The 20,065-nt window shown below is 43.0% G+C and overlaps 1 long non-coding RNA gene and 1 pseudogene across 1 annotated transcript; both read right to left on the reverse strand.

Moving 5' to 3' along the window:
- Positions 1–1,617: 1,617 nt before the first annotated feature.
- Positions 1,618–12,652, reverse strand: LOC125329798 (annotated as a pseudogene).
- A 4,443-nt stretch (positions 12,653–17,095) lies between these two features.
- On the reverse strand, positions 17,096–20,012 carry LOC125330073. The gene is made up of 2 exons (XR_007205362.1): positions 19,734–20,012; positions 17,096–19,160 (listed from the first exon to the last, which is right to left on the reverse strand). It is a non-coding gene; the product is annotated as an uncharacterized LOC125330073 (long non-coding RNA).
- Between the last annotated feature and the right edge of the window lie 53 nt (positions 20,013–20,065).

Genomic DNA, 20,065 nt, shown 5'->3' on the forward strand with positions numbered 1-20,065 from the left:
GTGCTGCGTATTTTCTGTCAATAATCCCTGCACGAAGGTACAAGGAATATTCATTTGTTCCAGTCGGAGAACACAAGATAACCAGTTGCAGGTACCCCAGTGCCAGCACTTGGACTGGCAAGAACAGCACAAGGAATATCATGATACACTCAGATGGACTTGAGTTCATGTCGTCAGTGTTCACATAGATGGACTTTGCACACTTAACTTGAGAGAAATTCCTTCTTTAGTATTGGCATAGGCTGCAATTCCCAGTTAAATGCAAACAGGAGTCACACAATAACAAAATTAGACTTGGGTTATTTGGAAAATAATAGTTTCTGGCTTTTTTTTTTAATGTTAGTAGTCAGCCCTGAAAAACATCTGGTAATTTTTTTAAAGAAACAATGCACTTCCTGCCTTGTAGTTCATGGAAAAGCAATTGTTGCCATTTCCAAAGTACCCATTGTTAGGAGAAACAGCTTTACAAGTTCAGGGACATAATTAAAAACAATGAAAGTTAATGGGAATAAAATGAAGAAACATCATAACAGAAAGAGTGAAACAAGCAAGAAAATGACTCTGACATAGTGGGGTGTCAGAGCTCCCAACTCAGGGGCACGATAAAATCTGTCAGCTGAAAAGACAGAGTGGGAAAAAGCAACTGGAGACCAGTGTGTTGTAACCAATACATATTCGTGAATTTTAATATATCCATTTTAATATGCAAGTAGCGTGTAGAAATGAAATCCACAGACTCCAAATGGATACCAAAGGTACAGGTTATACAGGGACAGATGTGCAGGGTTGGCTGGCACTGTACCAGCACTTTTACCTCTTTGCAGCTCAACACAAACAACTTCAGCAAAGTTTCCGTAAACTTCCTGCTATTTATATCATTATCCTCAAACTGGCCTTGATTTCTCTGACTGAACTGGTACCAAGACTTAGCACAAGGGGCGTAGGGAGTCTGGAAAGGGAGCAAACAATCACACTGACTTGGTGTAAAATGGAGATGCACAGAGTCCAAGGCCTCTCTGTACCTTGCATGGGCTTGCACAACACAGTTAACAGAGATTTGCTCCCGTTTCCTGCATGGCCTTTTAATGCCTTTCTCCCCTTGTGACACTTGTACTTGTAGTTGCATTTTTGTTCCAAGCCAGTGTTACTGCCAGTTTCATATTATCCATTTTAAAACCAGAGCTGTCAGAACTCTGTATCCCAGTGGCTGAGTAATCAATCAGCTGTGATAACACAAACACTGCTGCAGGATTTTGCAGTGAGACTGTCTGACCATCCTTGTGTTATACAAGACTTAGCAAATTGTTCCGTTTGCCAAGTCCTCAAATTAAAATCTAATTCAAATTGAGCCAAGAAGTAAAATGTTAAAGCTCAAGAGTTCTAACGCTCTTCAGCTGCAGGTCGGTGGGCACTGTAATGTTAAACTCTGATGTGGCATGAGGCATTCTTGTAAAACTGCCCTCTGAGGGCTCCATATCAAGTGCCTTGGCTATGCCAAGCACTGCTGAGTCCTTCAGCCCGTGGCAGCAGCACAGGGACAAACCCATCACACTGCCCCAGTGCAAGAGAAGCCTCAGTCATGGCTTGAGGAAGTTTGGCCAAGGGCCCCAGCTGGGGTCAGTCAGGCCCCTGAGCTGCAGACCTTGCCATCCTCACCCCTTCAGGTGCAATCTGCTGACAGATTTTTTATCATGCACATTAAAAGAAGGGAAGCAACCTCTGTGTTATCAGCTGCTCCAAGAGTCCTGCAGAGAGGCCCAGTTCACTCACATGGAGAAGACAAAAATATCATGGTTCCAAAGAAACAAAGAGCAACTCTAAGGAAAAAAAATCCCTGAGACCCATCCAGGTGAAGAGTCCTCACAAGGCAAGGAGCAGGAATGACAGCCTTTCATACAGGTAATCTGCAGATTGAATGTTCACATGAGATTGGTTATTTTGTATTCTGATGCATTTCAGTTCCATGTGTTTCTTAAGCACTTTTAAGTCAAAATCTCTTGAATGCAGAACCTTTTTGTGCTGTCCAAATGCCCCTATGCTGTTCAATCATGGTACAGTATCCAGAGGAACCCTTCTAAAAGGGATCCCTGCTGCCCCAGCCCTTGGAAGAGAAAGTATTCTGCTTGATATGGAATCCTTCTGGGAACTGGGCCTTAATGGCTGCGCTGGTGTGTGCCTGGCTTCAGAATCTGGCATTGAGTGTAGGCTGTGAATGCTTTGAAATGAGGCCTTGAGCCTCTCACCCTGGTGTGGGCAGGAACTGTAGGACTGAGTGATTATTCCTCTTCATTAATGCTGTGGTGTTGGGTTAAAAATTTATTTTACCCTCTGCAGGGCTTAGTTTGGTCTGTAGATTGAAAGAGACTCCCCAGTTCTTTAAGCTCCCTCCCAGGATGTGACAGGAAAGGATGTGCTTTGGTATTATCCTACACCTTGTCAGGAAGAGGCTCTGCTTGTGTCTTCAGCCTCATCTTTACATCAGTGCCACTGCCTGGCACTCTCTGTGCCAGCTGGGATTCCAGCCTTAAGAAAGGGCAGAGCCAGTGTGAACTGTTTGGATTTGGCAATATCTGGGGAAAAATCCAGCTGCTTTCTACACTGGAATCTGATTTGAAATTTTAGAGGCAAGTTAAAATCCTGCAGTTCAAATCTGAGTGATATTTGAAGGGTCCAGCCTGCCCCTCTCTAGGTCTGCTTTTCATCCCACACCATGTTCTCCTCCCTGCCAGGGTGACTGCAGGACTTCTCCAGGTAAGAATTCCAGAAGCACCTTCACTTGAAGGTTCTGGATGCAACAGTGGATGGTAACACTTCCACCACAGTACTGCCAGGAGCTGCATCAGAAGGTAACCACATAATGGTACAGACTGGTTTTCCTTGCTGGGTCTCTTCCAATCCGTTTGTTCTGTGCTGCTCACTCAGTAAATGCAGATTTACAAACACTTAGGGGTCGAGGTTGTTTCCTTGGCTTATTGTGTTTCTTCTCACAAGAGGTGTGAAAAGCAACACAGTTCCACAATAAAGAACATTTTCCTTTTTTCCCCTGTATCCAGCCTCCCAGTACAACAAGCAACCTCTGGCTGGGGCCTGGTGAGATTAGGAACTTCCATACTGCTTTTTGTGGAATGTTATCCCAGAGATGCAATAAACTACACAAAAGCAAAATGCTGGAGGCCTGTTTGATATTTCACAGTTGTGTGATCTGACATGTGTCAGATGATAAATGCAAATGGCTGCAGGATCATTCAAGCCCAAGTGGGTTTTGAAATGCTGTGGGAAAATTAGAGGATAAATAAAGCTGATCCCAAGAGCTCAAGCTCGTTGTTTGGCATGTGTCAAAATGCAGACAGAGGTACATACTACCTTTGTCTGCAGGGAGAGCAGGTTAGTGCTGCTAACCAGGGACTGTGCCTCCAGTAGGGGGTCAGGCAGCAACTTACCAAATTAAAAAATGAAGATATGCTAAACATATTGGAGGTTATTTAATGTTTACGAGGAAGTTAGCAGGATTAATAAACTCTTTCTACAATGGACTGTGAAAATGAATGTGATTCTTTATTTTTAATACATGGTTTTGCTCTGCAAGGTGACTGTGCAAAAATGGAGCTTTTGCTCTTCTATACTGGTATGTGCAGAGATTCACAGATCAGCTGAGGGAGAGTTTCCTTCCCACGGTTTCTTTCCCTGTGGATCTTACTCTGGGAGCTCCCTGGGTCATGGTTGAAGCTCTCAGGAATATGGGTGCCCGTGGACAGAAGCATTGCAGCTGCATCAAGGTGGACTTGTCCAGAGTGACTTTCAGGGCCAGTTATCCCAGATAAACCAGCACGCACAGCCAAGGAGCAGCTTGTACCTCTGGAAAAGCCAATTGCCACATCCTTTTTTACCCAGACAGCTGCTGATTTCCAAGTACAAAATAGAGAGGTCTCAGGAGTGAAAGGGGACAGAGTGTGAGGACAGTAAGATTAGGCTGCACATGCAATGACAGCAGTGAGTTTGGACTGTTCAGATAACTGGAAAATTGAATTGTTGCTGCCTGCTCTGAGTTTCCCCTGTACCCATAGCATTCTCCACAATTTCCCCAACCATCCCCACTTCTTTCAAAAAGGGAACAGCTGTGTTCAGCTGCACCTTCTTTGTACAGACTTCGAGGATGGATTCAACAGTCGGAGGGGGATGCAAAGGAAGAGTGAGGATGACTTGTTTGCAAGCATCATTCGTATTCACTTGGAGCAGTTCGAGTAGGAGTGCTTGTGTGTTGTGGAAACAACACAAAATCACCAGGTGTGAGAAGAGTTTGCATTATTGTAATTAAATCATGAGGTACAAGTAAGTGAGTTGCAAAAGTAGCACTTAAAAGGCTCTTAAAATAATTACTATGCATCCCAAACTCCTTAATTGCCTTGCACAAATCCTTAATATTAGAGTAAGGAAAGGGTGTCCAGCCAGGGTTAGCTCCATTGCTAATACATTGAATGCCAGGGCTGGCACCACCAGCAAACCCAGCAAAGCACAAACAGCATCTCAGCAGAAGCAGCACAGCTTGACTGGCAGCTCCGGGGCATAGTGAGCAGGTCAGGGAAATAAAACCTCTCAGCATTTCAACTGATGCAACTTGACAGGGACCCCAGTGATAACAGCAGCACAACTTTGTGCTGCCATTTTGATGGGATTGTTTTGTTGAGCTGAACAAGGATCTTGGTTCTTAAAAACAGCCAGTGAGTACTTTGTGTGAGCTGTGCTGGAATGAGGAGTCTCCGGGAGCCCTCAGTGTGGGGGTGCTGCACCCAGCATCACATCTGCTCTCACTGAGAAAGGGAATTTGAGAGAAGCCATGTTTGAAATCCACAATAAAAATGTTCCCGGTGCCATCAGTTACATTGTGTGTACAAGGGCTGGGGATGTTAAATTCGGCCCAAAGGTATTTTTATGAACCTCACTCCGACTCGTGATTTTACTCATTTTCATTCGTGTGCAGGGTTTATCTTAGTGCCTCTTGTGTTTTGTTCACACACACAGAGCAGTTGGCTGAGCCCACAGCTGTGTTTATTTCTAAATCCCCATCCAGTCTGTATAAACCCAGTCTGGCACCCAGCTTCCAGCTTCTCCTTGAGCATTTGCATTTGACACCCATCACATCTTACCGGCCTTGACTCACTGGGGTGGTGGATCCACGTCTGGGGATCCCCACAGCTGCACTGCTGTGCCTGTGCTCAGTCCCAGCAAGGCCAACCGGGCACTGATGGATCCCAGAGTCCGTCAAGGCCCTTCACAAAAGAATCCCATGGAAATTAAGATTTGCTGCACGCAGAATCCTTTGTTTGGTAGAACAGGAAAGGAAGGACTCCTCTGAAGTTGACCCATTTGTGCTTCAGTGCATTTTTCATAAAATAGACAAAATCCTGTTTTAATCTATCCCACTCCACAACCTTCTGAGGGACTCTGTAGGTTTCTCTAAAATACCTCTGTGGTTATTGTTAATTAGAAAAAAATAATATTGCTGAAGGATCGCTTTTCAGTTGAACTTCCTGAACATATGGTTCAAACTGAAGCTGAAAAGGAAAACTTCAGGACAAACTGTATGAATTACTACTAATAATAAAATCAGACATTTTTTATAAGTCCACATTAATCTTCTTTAAAAGCTTTGGGTTAACCACATTTTTTAAATAAAACTTTTACCAGAGCGGAATTTATTAAGAGAGCTCACTGTTGCCTTAGCTCTGTTCCACGGGGCATCAAGAGAAGTTTTATTACTGATTTCAGTCACAACAGACTTAGATCTACACAGAATGGTTTTGATAAGCCCAATGTAAAAGTTTTATTGGTTTAAGACATGAGAAACAGACATGTTACAGAGACCACTTCTACTCTATAAACAGCCATAACATGGATAATGCATCACACTGGAGTCAGTGCTCCAGAGTGTAAATAATGGTGTGGAGGGAAGGAAAGCCTGGCCAAGTATGTGGCTAAGAAAAACAACATAGACCCAGCTTGTATATGGTACTTCTCCTCTGCAGATCTCAAAATTAAATACAAATAAAGTCTGTATCATTAGGTCATACTCACAGTTGGGAAAGGGAAAATTAACCAGGCCAGGGAAAGAGGAAAGTTGATGCTCTTTGTTGTTATGTCTGTCTTTGTACTTGAAACTGCAACTACTGGGGCCTTATTTGAAACAGGTTTTTGAGGCCATGTGGTTACTGTTTGTCCTGGATGAGTTCCGTTCAAAGCCTTCTTTTCCTGTATGTTATAAAACACTGTTAGAAAAACATGAAACAACCTGGAGTATTACATGGTGTCTCTCCTGAGGTGTCCCTGGCTGTTGGGGATCCACTGATTTGTTGTGTTCCCAGAGGATGGCGATAGTGGCAGTGGTGACGAGGGGCTGTGCTCTGTTATCTTTATCCTAAAGATAAAAATGTGCTTTTATTGCACCAGCATTAACAACACAGCCCCTTGTTCTCCTTTGTACTTAGATCTTTTTATAGTGTGGTGGAAAAAGTGTGAATGGTTTGTAAATATAACTTGCACTTGCTTGAAGGTGCCAAGCTCACACTGGCTCCAGTGATGCAGAACGTGGGCCTTAAAAATCCTGCAATCCCCTTATAAATACAGTTATGAACATAACTCCCTCCACTATTCTGTGCTTCATCCTTGTATTCACTTGGAAAAACTATTTAAATGCTGTAATCCCAACCATATGGCTCAGAGCCTCAAAGAAGGCATTTAGCAGACACGTTTGTCTAGAGAATTAGGGTTTTACACAGATTATCCAGTGACTGGAGATGGTCTGGGGGAGGACAGGAGCCCACGCCAGGGGCAGCCTCGACAGAAGGACCCTCTAAATCGGCTCTGTCCCTTTCCTGTTAAACAGATCCAGGGCTGGAATAAACAGTTACTGACCTTGCATTGGGATGAGATGTCTTTGAACAACTTTCCTCTGTAAGACCACACAGGTTTACTTAAAAAACAGTAAACAGATTAAAAAAGCTTTATGCATTACTCGAAACCAACTTATTGAATTGTTTAAAATGGAACTTCCACTATCTTTGTTTGCGTAGAAAGCTTTTACAGGGCTGCAAACCAATGCAATTATGCCTAGATCACTTCTGTTTTATTTTAGGCAAATGTTTCACTTGGGAGGCAAGAGTGGGACAGCACGAGACCTAAGCCTGGTGTGTCCTACTCCTGATTTTCACGCATAGAAATTAATTTTATGGGATAGCTGGATTTTTATGCTGCTGATTAAAAAGACAAGCTGTCTTCTCAGAAGTGAGTTCATGCTTGAAGATGTGACTTCATGTGTGTTACATCTCGAGCTTTCACGGTTACAAAGGTGTAATTATTGGACTGTTGATTTTTGTAACAGGTTGGGGTTTTTTCTTGTATAGTCGAATACAAATTGTGTGATTTTCTGGTGCATTTTACCCATTCCACAAGTCTGTATTGTAATTTAACAGCATCCTCTGAGATGATGTTACTTCTTGTCAACCTAAGATTTAGTGTTTATTAGCCTGTGTAAGCACTGACTGCACTGTCAGTCCAAAACACTTCCCACAGAATAAATGCCCACAGTTGGTTTCTAGTGGGAGAGGGGCTCACTGGAGGCAGGGGAGCAGCTGGAGTTGCTGTGATTCCTGGGAGGGATGTAGTGCAGAGTCTTCACTAAATTAGTAGTTTGATTGACATATTCAGTCCATTAAAATAATTTACTGTGATTAGCAGAGAGCCACAGAAGCTCAGTGTAGATGTCACACATAACTAATTATCACTGTTTCCCTCCTCTGTTGCAGTTGTGTCTGTCACTTAAATGTACTGGAATAAAGTCTGGTGTGTTCTCTGCCTTCCTGGGGTGGCAGAATGGAACCATAGGCTGGGTGGCAAAAAGAATCCAGGTGAGTGTTGAGGAAACCAGGTCTCTTGCCAGAGCCAGGTCTAAGAGTTCTCCAAATGAGTAATTTTAAATCAGCCATTCATACTATTCTGTCCTCCTATAATGAGGATCTGTAATAAGAGGAACTGGAGGTTTTAAAATAATGTGCCATAACTTTGATTCAATGATCTTAGAGGACCTTTCCGACCCTAACAACCGTGTTTCTATAACTACTGGAAAAAAAATCTTTCTCCTTTACTGTGAAGTTATAAATGTATTTGTTTCCATCCTCAACAGAAAAATGTCAGATGCCAAAGGCCTTTCCATTGTTTTCAGATTTTCCTTTCCCTGCACTGATAAGATTCTCTCCTGCAGAGATAACAACCACAATAGCCCAGCAAAGGATGGCTGGGTAGGAGTAAGACACCACCATGATGGTCAGATCCAAGTCCAGGACACTGAACTCCAGGCAAGCAGACTTTATTTAACACAGTAACACCTAAAATTCATCTGGCACATCCCAATACGTTTTGACTTCCCGTGCAGGGCTGGGGGGCATTTGCAGATCCAGAACATCCTCTCAGCTTGTACAAGCGGTGATGGTTTCTGTCAGCTGCAGCCCAGAGCAGTTGTGTTTACAAACACTGCACACACACAAGCCCATTAGGTATCTCCTCTTTATTTGTGCACAGGAATAACACCCACATTTCTTTAGCTTTGTCTTGTACAACAAAGGGAATGAAATGTGTTTCTGATTATGCAATAGATACGGAGTCAAGGGAAGCCCAGCATTCCCAGACCGTAACCAATGGAAATTCTGAAAGGCTCCCTTGCCCTTTGCAGCCTCAACAAGTTGAAACCTCTTGTGTATTTTGTATTAGCTTGTCTTGTACAATCATTAACTTATATATGACTCCTAGGGGACAAGTGATTATGGTTTATTTCCAGATGACTCATGAGCAAGTCTGCAGAGAGTTTGAGCTGCTCAGAAAACAGGAAAATGGAATATTTAGTGTTGCTGATGATACCAGTTCTGGCTGCTGAACTCAGGCACCAGGCAAGGGGGCTGGAAACTCATCAGCTTGAGTGCAAGGGCCTGTTGAGACCCTGCAAGTGCTCAAGCTCTGCTCCCAGAGCATTTGATTTGGACTAGGAATTACAGCAAAGAACCAGGCAGTGATCCTGCACTGCAGGAATAATATGTGTGTGGATAGGAAGAATAAAAATCATTCAGACATCATTCAAATCCAAGGTTGTGGCACTACATTTTTAATTTTTTTGTGATCTCTCACTGATTTGAGTGAAGCATGGTGAGAAACTTGACCGGCTCTTGCAGGATGACTGACAGATGGCAGATCTAGAGGGAGCAAAACCAGACAGTTCTTTACATACACAGTTAAGCCATGGACATTCTTATGGATGCTAGGAATTTCTGAGTCCAGCAGGTACCAAGGCAAGGTGACCCTGGTTTCACCTGGTATGGACGTTCTGTCATCCAGTTGCATTAATGGAGCATTTGGGAGGAAAAAGGGACTTGGGGTCACCTTCAGCAATGACATCAGTGGCTTAGTCTTGTCCTGAGTCGATCAGCTGGGAAAAACATGCCAGGTCTGTCATTTATTTCTAATAGATTATCTGCACATAATCAAATTTCTGATTATTGAGTCCAAGCACTCCCAGTGATGCTGGAGTTGGCTCTGTCCTGGTTATGAGGGGCCCGCCCAGCTGGATCTGATAGAAGGAGAAGACAGATGATATCTGACATCGCTGTAAGGCTGCCAGAACTAATTAACCCCGTCCAAAATCCTGAGCTGGCCTTTGAACATTTGAACTGCGATTGAATTAGAGATTGATTATGGCAGTCAGTGTTTGTGTCATGAGGCTTTGAGGTTTTGATGGCACTAAACAGTCTTAACAAAATAAAATATTTAGCATGACTTTGCCTAAAATGACAGATTTTTAGGAAGCTTCCTCTCATGCAGTAATTCTGTTGTTATTTCAAACAGCACCATTAAAATTGTCACTCCTCTTAACATTTTAGCCTGGAAACTTTGCAAGTACCCTTAGAAATGACTATTTCAGTCTTGTATTTGCATCTGGGTGCCTTTGGTGGTTCCAACCCATATGTTACTGTGAATCCTCAGCCAGAACCAGGTGATAAAATGTTTAGTACAGTAAAAGTCAATTTAATTCATTTGGAGGAAACAAAAGGAAAAAACCCAATCAAAACCAAAGCCCAAGTTCAGAAGCAAATTATTCTGAAAAACAGACTTAGAATTCGAAAATCTGGAGAAAGCCTTAAAGTTTGTCAGGAATCAGGTTCTTATGTTTCTGCTCCTTTCTCAGTGCACAGCACAGGTGTTCACTAGGGCCACATTTACACAGGTCAGATTTGCAAAGGAGTTCTTCATGTAGGAACCTCACCAGGGGCCAGGCTTTGAAACTGTGACAGATTTTTGAGAAAAAAGGAGCTTTTCAGATCTGGACACATCTTTTGGCTTAAAATGAAAGCTGAGCATTTCAGAAAATAATTCTTGTAGAACTCTGCAAAACCAAGCCCATTGTACTAAACCCCAGCCACCAGATTTGATACATTTTTAATTCTTGCCCACAAAAGGAAGGCGTGAAACACTGATCTGTTTGTTGGCTATGGAGCCAGAAGCTCCTGGGTATAAACCTTTATCTCTGTGACACAGCTCAGCTCACAACATCTTCCAGTTTTACCACAAGGAAATTTAGCTCTAAAGCATCACTGGAGAGTCTGTTCTCATCAGCATCTTTGAGGAGGGGTATTAAAGTTTAAAAAGCTCTCAGCAGATTGAGCACTCACTAACATTTATTGGTTTTTCCATGAGCATGTGGCATTGTTTAGTAAAGCAGCCCCTGCTTTGAGGTTTGGAGGTGTCAGGAAGGGGTGACAGTGTCACTTTGCTCTGGCAGGGGAGCAGCTGCCCCCAGTCTCAGTTACAAGGGCAGTTCAGATGACCAGGGAGGATACACTGGACAGCTCATGGTTTGGCAATCCAGATCTAACCTAATCATAAGCAAATTAAAACCAGGACATTTTAGAAGGAAGAACTGATTCATGTGGATTTTCAAAAGTAATCTAATGATAAAAAGTCTAAATAAATACTTCAATTATTTATTCATAATAAGTCTAATGAACACTTCTTATAGTGGTCCAGGAGATCTCCATGAGGTTGAGTGTGCCATTCCTCTTTGCAGAAGTGTTTGAGAGGAGCTGAGTCAGTGACAGTGTTGGTGTGGAATCATTCAGCAAGGGCAATTATGCCTTATTTGCCAATTATTAATTTAGCTGGCAAGGGCCTCTCAGGTTTTCTAAATTATGGAATGAAGTAAATGTAGTTTTCTTCCATCTGAAAATAAAGCCCTTCCTTTCTAAATCTTCTCCCCCAAAAGACATTTAACATCATTGAAAAGGCACCTGAACTCAATAAAAAACATTGCATTCCTATTTTTTAATATTAACTTGAATCAAGGACACACTGTAGGTATTTTGATCACCTGACTGAGTAGCAGCTTATCAGTGCTGTTGCAAAACAGCTCTAAACCTTGCCAGACACTTGTGATACTTTGGAATTGCATAACTGCAAACTTAGGTTGTGTAATACAATTTTGTCCAAATCCTAAGTGAAGTGCAGAATTTAAGCAGAAGGTCTAACATGTTAAAGTAATTTTTAATGATGGGCATTTATATGCCATAGGGTATTTATTCTTTGTCATGCTCTATGGTCCTTGAGAAAGGTTTGATTTATGTAAAGGTGTTCTTCAATTTAATGCTGTAAATTTGATAAGGAGACCTGTTCAGGGCTTGGTTTTGTGCAGTGTTCACCATCCTGATCCTGATTCAACAAGGCACTGAAGCACAAGCCGAATATTCAGCCCTCAGGTAACACATAACCTCTTATGTGTCAGTAATATTGGAATAGAAATACACTTAGAACAGAAATACTGCCCTTGGCATTCCTGCTGAAGCACTGATAAGCTAAACAAAGCACTTTTCAAAGCCTAATAACCGGATGGGATTTGTAGCATAAACAATGCTCCTTGTTAGTCACCAGTCCCCAGGGCATCTTCCTCACTTTGTTTCAGATAAATTAGCAACAAATGAAATGCTGTATATGATTTCCTGCCCTGGGTATGCCTGTGTGCTCGCGTGCCAGTGTGAGAGCTGTCATTTATTATTTATCCAGAATGTATTCACGTCCACAGTGTGATTGAATTACTTATTAAAGGTGCCAGACTGGCAGATGCAGAAGCTGGAGCAGTTTGGTTATCCAGAGAAGGTGGTATAGGCAGTAACATCCTCTCCAGGATGTTCAGTGCTTTACCCCAATGGACTCCCCAAATCCCCAAGCACAACTCTTTCTCTCCGACCTTTTTCCAGGTTCTCTGCTCAACGTGTTAAATTCGAAACAGCTGCCAGCAGAGATGTCAGTTAGTCCTGCAGTTTCCAGGCAGGAATGTTGATACTCTGGAAAATGGTTTGAATACATTAGGTCAGTCTGTTTTAGCTAGGCCACTCAAGCATTGGGTTAGTACTAACAGAGGTGAAACCCCCTCTAACTGAATAATAGCAAAGATACTATTTGTAAAGGTGGAGTGAGCCCAGATTTCCTTCTGCTTGCCAGGGGCTGTGTGCACAATACTGTGGCTCTTCTGCAGTCACTCAGGCCTTACCACAGACACACTTGTCTTGGAAACTGCAGGTTGAATTCTGTACTGTTTCAAGAAACAGGATTTTGGGTCCATTTTTTATGTCACTCTAAGCCTATTATTGCTCAGTTGTGCAGTTCAAAGCACTTCCACTGCCCCCCAGGCACAGCTGGATGCAGGACAGCAGGGAATCTTCTCTTACTTCCATCAGTATCCAGGCTTCAGTGGGGAAACTGAGATTTTATTTGGCCTAACTCACTGAATTTTACCAGAGAAAGGCTGTTAAATAACAGCAAGGTTCCCTTCACATAGCTCCAGAATATTTTGAGGAAGATAATGCGCACAAGAAAATCCAAACTTCTGTGACTCTGTACATTAAATCAGTTAATCCATGATTGCCCCAGGCCAGCCATTCCTGTTGCCTTGCTGACATTTTGGTCCCAGTACATGCCTGAAAGTTGGAATCCTGGATCCATTTTGTCTAACTGTAGGTTGGGTTTTTTTGGTGCTTGATCTTTGGTTGGGTCTGTAAAGCACAACTGCAGTGCCAGTTCAGTGCTTGCTCTTAACGAGCTTCTTGTTTTGGCTCTGGAGTTTGAGCTGGCAAACACTCCCATGCCTATTTTAGTTTCCTTTATTTTAGTTGTATAGTCCCATCCAAGCCAACAGGTCTGTAAGTGCCAACCACTGGCATTGCTGCATTATTAATTCCTAATGTTACACATCTAGTTTCTTGATCTACACCACAAAAGCCTACCTAACCAAAAATGGAGCCTGTGAGGGACAAAGATGGGGCTGAGAGGTGTGAAGGTTTGAAGCACCTCTGGCAGTGTTCTGGAGCAGGGCCTACGTGATGGCCTTTGACACAAACTGAGGGGTTTTTGACTGAGATGGGCTTTTGCATGACATACCCCCAGTGAGTCCCAACTGTGACTGAATTCCATCCTGGAATGAGACAGGGGGGCTGCTGGATATGTAGGAGGCTTCACAGAGTTCTGCTCAGCTGAGGAGCTCAGCTCAGAACTGCTGTGCCCCTGGTGCCTGTGCATGAGCAAAACCGAGCAGCTGCTGGAGAAGAGCAGCATGAAAGCAAAGGAGAAATCTCTAAATGCAAACAGACGAGTAACCTTTACCTTAAAAAATGATCCAAGTGCAGAATGCAGTAACAATAAATATAATTGCAACCTCCCTGGTGGTCTGTCCAAGAGAGGCTCAATCCCTGCTGTAGGAGTTGGCTTTCCCTCTTTGGAATATGCTATAGCAAGAGAACCTTCAAACATGAAAGAAAATGTGTTCCAAATTCTTAGGCAAAGTGAAGCCTATTTTTAAATAAAACCAAGAAAAATGACATTGATCTAGAAATGATGGGAAATCTGAACTCAGTTTTGACAGGTAGGTACACAATAACTTGTTTATTTAATATATAAATGTTGCAGTATCAGGACAACTCACACTCCACACACCTGTAGCTCCTCCTACTCTGTCAGCTGCGGTTGGGTTGGAGACACTGTTGTGTTACTCAGTAGCAAGTGGCGGCTGTGACATTTTCACCCAGTGTTTCTATTTTTGAACATAGACTCTTCTTCCACTAAAGAATACTTTTTAAATACTCCATTTAAAAGCATGGCTTTTACTGCTTTTCACACTAACCTTCAGATGTTGAGAAAGGAATACTCTTTAATAACTTAGCTGTTAATTTTCCATTTAAAAAAAATGAACAAGTTACTAATATTTGGTAAATCTTCTATGCTGGTGATGTTTCTGAATAGTAAGATAATGGCATATAATTGGTATAATGGAACACAGAGTTCTGAAATTTACTTTGTTTAGAGAGATTACAGATACTACCAGAATTAGTTTCCATAGTAGTACATACCAGTACCCTGGCACAGAATCAAAGGGGTTACTTCTTTTTGGAAATGGAGTTTGTAATTTCCCTGATCCTGAAAAGAAACATGTTCCTGATCTTACCTGTGGAGTAATCCCTGAGTGTGGTGAGTACTGGAGGTATTTGGTGCACAATATTAAGTAAGTGTGAGGATACTCTCAGGATCAGAATCTGTATGGCACAGAACTGGGACACAAACCCACCTGCCAAACTGGTGCCTGAGGAGTCACCACATGGCCCCACCATCAGCACACCTGTGGGAACAGGAGCTCAAAGTGTCACTGTGTTCGTGACCAGCACGTCTCTGCCACAGCTCATAACCCTGTGCTGCATTTCTTGTCCTGGGCACAAGCTGAAATTGTATCTGAGACATTTAATACATGTGAATCTGCAGAGGGGCTGCTGCCGTGACACTGCCAGCAGTTCCATGATGTCAGTAAACGTCAGCTGGATAACGCTGGAATTGCCAAAGCCCACTCTCACTTGTGACCTTGTTCACTAAGATAAGGGTACTAAATAGAAGTGCAGCTATCAATGAGAAAGTAAATGAAAAGGCAGAAATAAAAAAGCATTGATAGGAAGTGAATAAATGTTAGGGAAACAACCAAGGCAGCAAGAGGAGGGGAAGAAAGGGTGCAGTGCCGAAGTGGGGTTTTGCTGAGCAGAAATGATGCTGTAGAGGTGTAAATATTTTATTCTGTTCAAGTCACTGTTCTTGAAAGTTGGCAGTTCTGAGATGTTTCCCTGAAATAGTTAAGGTAGATCATTCCTTAAGGATGTTAGCCATTTCCCTCTTGCTGGATGAAGCCAAAAGGTGCAATTACAAGATCTGGTCAGTCTCTTTTATAAATGTAGGTTGGTAGCTTTCCACCTCAGAGCTGCTTTGTCTCCAGTATAGCTTTTTATGGAATTTAATGAGATATCACAGATTCTGGCTCTGTGGCTCTGTTTCCATCTTTTCTGTTTCAGTTTATCAATGCCTATCTCACTGGCATATGATAAACCTGAACTATTATTTGGAAAAGCAGTTGTTATTTTTTTCTGAAACTATTGTAGTAAACAATATTATTATTCTGTGTGAAAGGTGTGGATGCATTTGCTCTCTGTGTATACATACTCACTGTATCACATGGGCTAAGATAACTCTATCGGGAAGTCTGCAATTAAGGAGCCCAGAAATGACTCCAGTCAAAACAAAATTAATTATAAAAGACTAGAAATGCCAGCCCAAGCCTTCAGAGTTTTAATGAGATGACTGTTTCTTACCAGCATTAAATCTGTGGGGATAAGGAAATGTTCACTGAGTTAAGATGTGCTAAGAAAAGTGTAAAGAAGAGCATAAACAGCTCAGGAATTTCAGGAATCCCACTGGCTTAAACAGTCTTTTATTTAAAGCAAATGTTCTCATAGTTGAATGACTTCCAAGAAGGGCCTCAAGTGATGAAAGTATTTCCATCTAATGTGAAAATACTTGAAAGGTATTTATTCCATGTGAAAATATTGCCACCTTTCAGAAAAGCCTGAATACAAGACTCCTTTAATGAAGATACTCTCAGACAAGGTATTAATTTTCAGATACAAAATATCCAGAATTCATACTATTTTGATAATGAGTAGATTCTAATGACTTTCATCTCCTATAGCAGCCAGGGAAAATATTTCAGGGTATTTTACAAAATAGATACTTCAGTAACAGAGTGAAAAATTTTACATTCATCATCCTGACACTGCTCCCTTTTCCCTCAGGGCATAACTGACCTGGAAAGTACCACTGAGCATCTGCAGGGAAAAGCAGTGGGGAAACAAAACCTGTAGAGACCAGCAAGGCACTGAGAGCCTTTGGCCAGTCAAACAACTCCAGTTCACAGTAGTGGTTTTTAATTCCTATTTTACCATTCTTAGATGTTCAGTTATGCTGAATAAACTCCATTTAAAAACTTCTAAATTGGCCACATTTGGAGACTAAACTGATAGTCAATGCTTTTTTCGTGAAAACACAGTAACTTCCAGTACACAGCTTGATTCAAAAGGAAGTGGGAGTGTATGTGGCAGGAAGGTGCCAGAGATTGTGACAAGGTGTGAAGGGATGTGTGGCTCAGCAGGTATCAGAGCAGTTTGTATTGTGTAATAATTCACTGCACACATATTGGGAATTGGTTTGATTGTGGTTTTTGAATCTAAAAATTCAAATCTACCTCAGTACTACAGAACACCATGGGGCTTATTGGATGCTCCAAAAGCTTTTGAAAGATGCTCAGGAAGTGCAGACTTCCAGAAATCAAATCAGTTGAGCAACTAAATTTGATTGAAAAGCAGAGGAACACTTTTTATCTTGTTTTCTAATGACAAGAAATGTGCAAGTACGTAACTAACCACCAAGGGTCAGTGTTTGGTGTTTTTACAAAATTCTGACATCTTTGTTCCTAGGTGCTTAGAAAATCCCTTTTAGATGCAGTCCTGTAATTAGGATTTTCCAACAGTATTTTTAAACTACCACTGAGATGTGTATGTGCCATACAAAGTATAGAAAAATTCAAGTGTCTGGATATGGGGCTTTTGCCAGCCAGCCACCAAGTAATGTCTGAACTGAGTATTGTTCATATTCCTGGATATAATGATAGAAGTACCATTGACCATAATAAACAAAAACACACTAGGAACTGGATTTTATTTTCATGAATAGCAAATAAATTATTGTAGCAACTGCCATTCTTCTGTTAAGAAAGTTAAGACAGCCCTCACTGAGAGATTGTCAGGTGCTTTGTCAAGATGGCAAGGGATGCACTGTCAAGAGGAGTGAACACATTTTAAAAAAGTTCCTGTTGAGAGAAGTAATTTAACCTGACTTTAAAATGTAGTGACAGTGGTATCAGCCATCAGGAGATTGAGCTGCAGTCCTGGCATCAGGTGCAGGCCTGGCTGGCCTCCCCTGTTTCTAGGATGTTAATATAGGTCATAATCCTTGACTGGCACAAACCCAGAATGTACTGACAGACATTCATATAAGCTGCAGCTCACAAAGAAATCTCCAACCAGCCTTAAAAAATAAACCCAAACCACCTTACTCTGCGTAAGGCACAGAGATCCCTTTGTTCTGCTGCTGCCCCACGGCTGAGCTCCAGGCACAGCTGCCCAGTGCTGGGGAGCTTCCGATGTGCCCCTGCTTAGCTGTGACTTGAAAGATATAAAAAGCTGGGCAGATTTCTGTGTGGAGCTGATTTTATTTCTCTGCAGACGCAGACAAACCCCTGCAGTGCTGACACCAGTCTGTCTGGGTGAGCACTCAGCCACCCGGAGCCCGTCTGACCTGGATGCAACAGCCAGGAGCACCCGGGTGAGCCAATCTCTCCTGACATAATCCCAGATGACCCAACCTGCACAGCCTGCCATGTTTTTACACGGATCTCAGCCACACTCCTTGCCCTAGCCAGCACTGCCATCCCTTAGGAATAATTTCTGAGTGCTTCTGAAGGAGGATCAACCCTGAATGGCTTTACCTGGTGCCTCCATCCCTGCTCTGCCCAGGACCCCGTTTTCCAGCTCAGCCCTGGATTCAGCAGTGTCACAGCTGTGCCTGTGCCTGGCCAGGGACACCTCGTGGGCTGTGACGTGGGGACTGAATGCTCGGCGTGACCCCAGAGCTGCCTCATCACTGTGCCCCTGCCCGGTGGTCACGGGACTGGGCCTGACCCTGGTCACCCTCACAAGGCTCCACCTTGTACTTCTGCTGCTCCCTGGTTTACGTAGCACAAACCCAGGGAAAAAAGGAGCTACCTGCAGAAAGTGGATGAGGAAAGTGTGTGAGAGGTGGAATCTGCAGAGAAAGAGCACTTGAAATCAAGTAGCTGACATACAGAATGTGTTTTTGTGAAACAGGCCGCGGGAAAAGGTTGGTAGGAAGTGACAGACGTGCACTGTGACACTGTCTGAGAGGAGAAGGACATAGAATTATGGAAAAATACAAGAAAATAAAGAGGGATAAAATAAACAAAAGCTGCTAGAAATTTAAAAAGAGCAAAAATACTAAAAAACTAAAATGAGCATGCTAAAGAGTACAAATCCTAGCACAGAACTCTGGGGGATTTTACTGTAAAAACCTTTTATTCCTTATTCTATTTTTAATAAGGATTTATGTTAATCTTCCATGGCAACCAAATCTCTTTAAGAACCTTTGGTGAAAGAAACAGTACTAGGGTTTCCAGAAATCCAAGTCCACTCTCAAGTCTTTATCTGTTCTGGCAAACCCTAGGAGGGGAAATAGTTATGTAAATATCATCCATGTCATCACCACAATTTTAACCTCTGTGAGGCAAAGTAGAATCAGTAACAGAAAATTAAAGTATGTGTCTTGAAGAACAGCCAAAAAAGAGCAGATGCTGCCTGTAGCTGTTATTATTCAAGTTCTTTAGTCCATGCTTAGGCTGACCTGAACACTGATGTGTTTAATGCCATCTTGTACACTTCAGTAACTGCAGGCAATGTAGAAATTATCATAAAATTGAACCCTAACCAAAAAAAATGGTTCAAATCAATTAGTAAAAGAGGCTGGTGGAGGGAAAATTTAAATAAGTTCTTGTTCTGAAACAGGAAAGGGACAGAATAATCACATCTCCTTAGTTTAAGGTACTGAGACTTTTCCCTGGAGTGTCTGAAGCAGGGTGCTATAGAAGACAGGATGACTGGCTCAGGCATCCACAAGATCTGATTAACTTCTTCCTATGAAACAAATACAGTATTTTCTGAAACAAAAAAAGATCAAACAAAATAAGTACTCATACGTTTTAGCTATCGTGTAGTGAACTGAGCAAGAAGAAAAGAACGCGTGTGGTGGGGTTTGATGTGCTGAGCAGGCAGTGCAGGGCTGGATGCAGAGCCTTGGCTGCGAGCCCTGGGCTCTGCCAGGGGCAGGAAGGAGCGGCTCTGCAGGAACAGCTCACACCTCGCTGGCAGCTGAAGGCACTGGAGTCTGCTGGGCTTTGGGAAGTACTAACAGCAGCCTCTGAGCCCGAGAAGAAAAAATGACAATATGAATTAAGAATAGGTAAAATTGACGTAGCCCTTCTCAATCCATCCTTTTGGAAGGGGGCACGTTTTCCCACCTCTAGAAGGGTTAAAGCAGTTCCTCCTCAGCCCCGTGCTTAAGCGCTTTCAATCCCTCAACTCCCCAGACAATTGAATTGGCATTTTCGCCTCATTTAACAATTTTTTAAAAATTTAACTATTTTTTAAGCAATTCTGTATCCTGCTCTGAGAGTAATGTTTGTGGCGGGTATAGGTATACTAACCTACCTACACCTTAAGCACAGGCAATTCTGTACCAATCCAGCAGCTCTTCACCCGTGACCTCCCCGGCCCGTCCGTCCCCGGCCCGCGGCAGCACTGACAGCCGGGACGGGCTGAGGCAGCACCCGCCATGTTGGGACGGAGCGGAGCCTCCCGACCGGTGCGGGGAAGATGCGGGGGCCGCTCTCGGCCCAGGAGCTCACTCCGGGTGGGTGACACGATCGCGCTTCGCCCCCGCGTCACCCCGGGCCGGGTGACACGATCCTGACTCGCCCCCTCACGGAAGCGGGGCGGCCGCGAGGGCAACCGCCGCCTCCAACGGGTCTCACTGTGATTGG

Source organism: Corvus hawaiiensis, chromosome 9, assembly GCF_020740725.1.
Source record: "Corvus hawaiiensis isolate bCorHaw1 chromosome 9, bCorHaw1.pri.cur, whole genome shotgun sequence".
NCBI classification, from domain to species: Eukaryota; Metazoa; Chordata; class Aves; order Passeriformes; family Corvidae; genus Corvus; species Corvus hawaiiensis.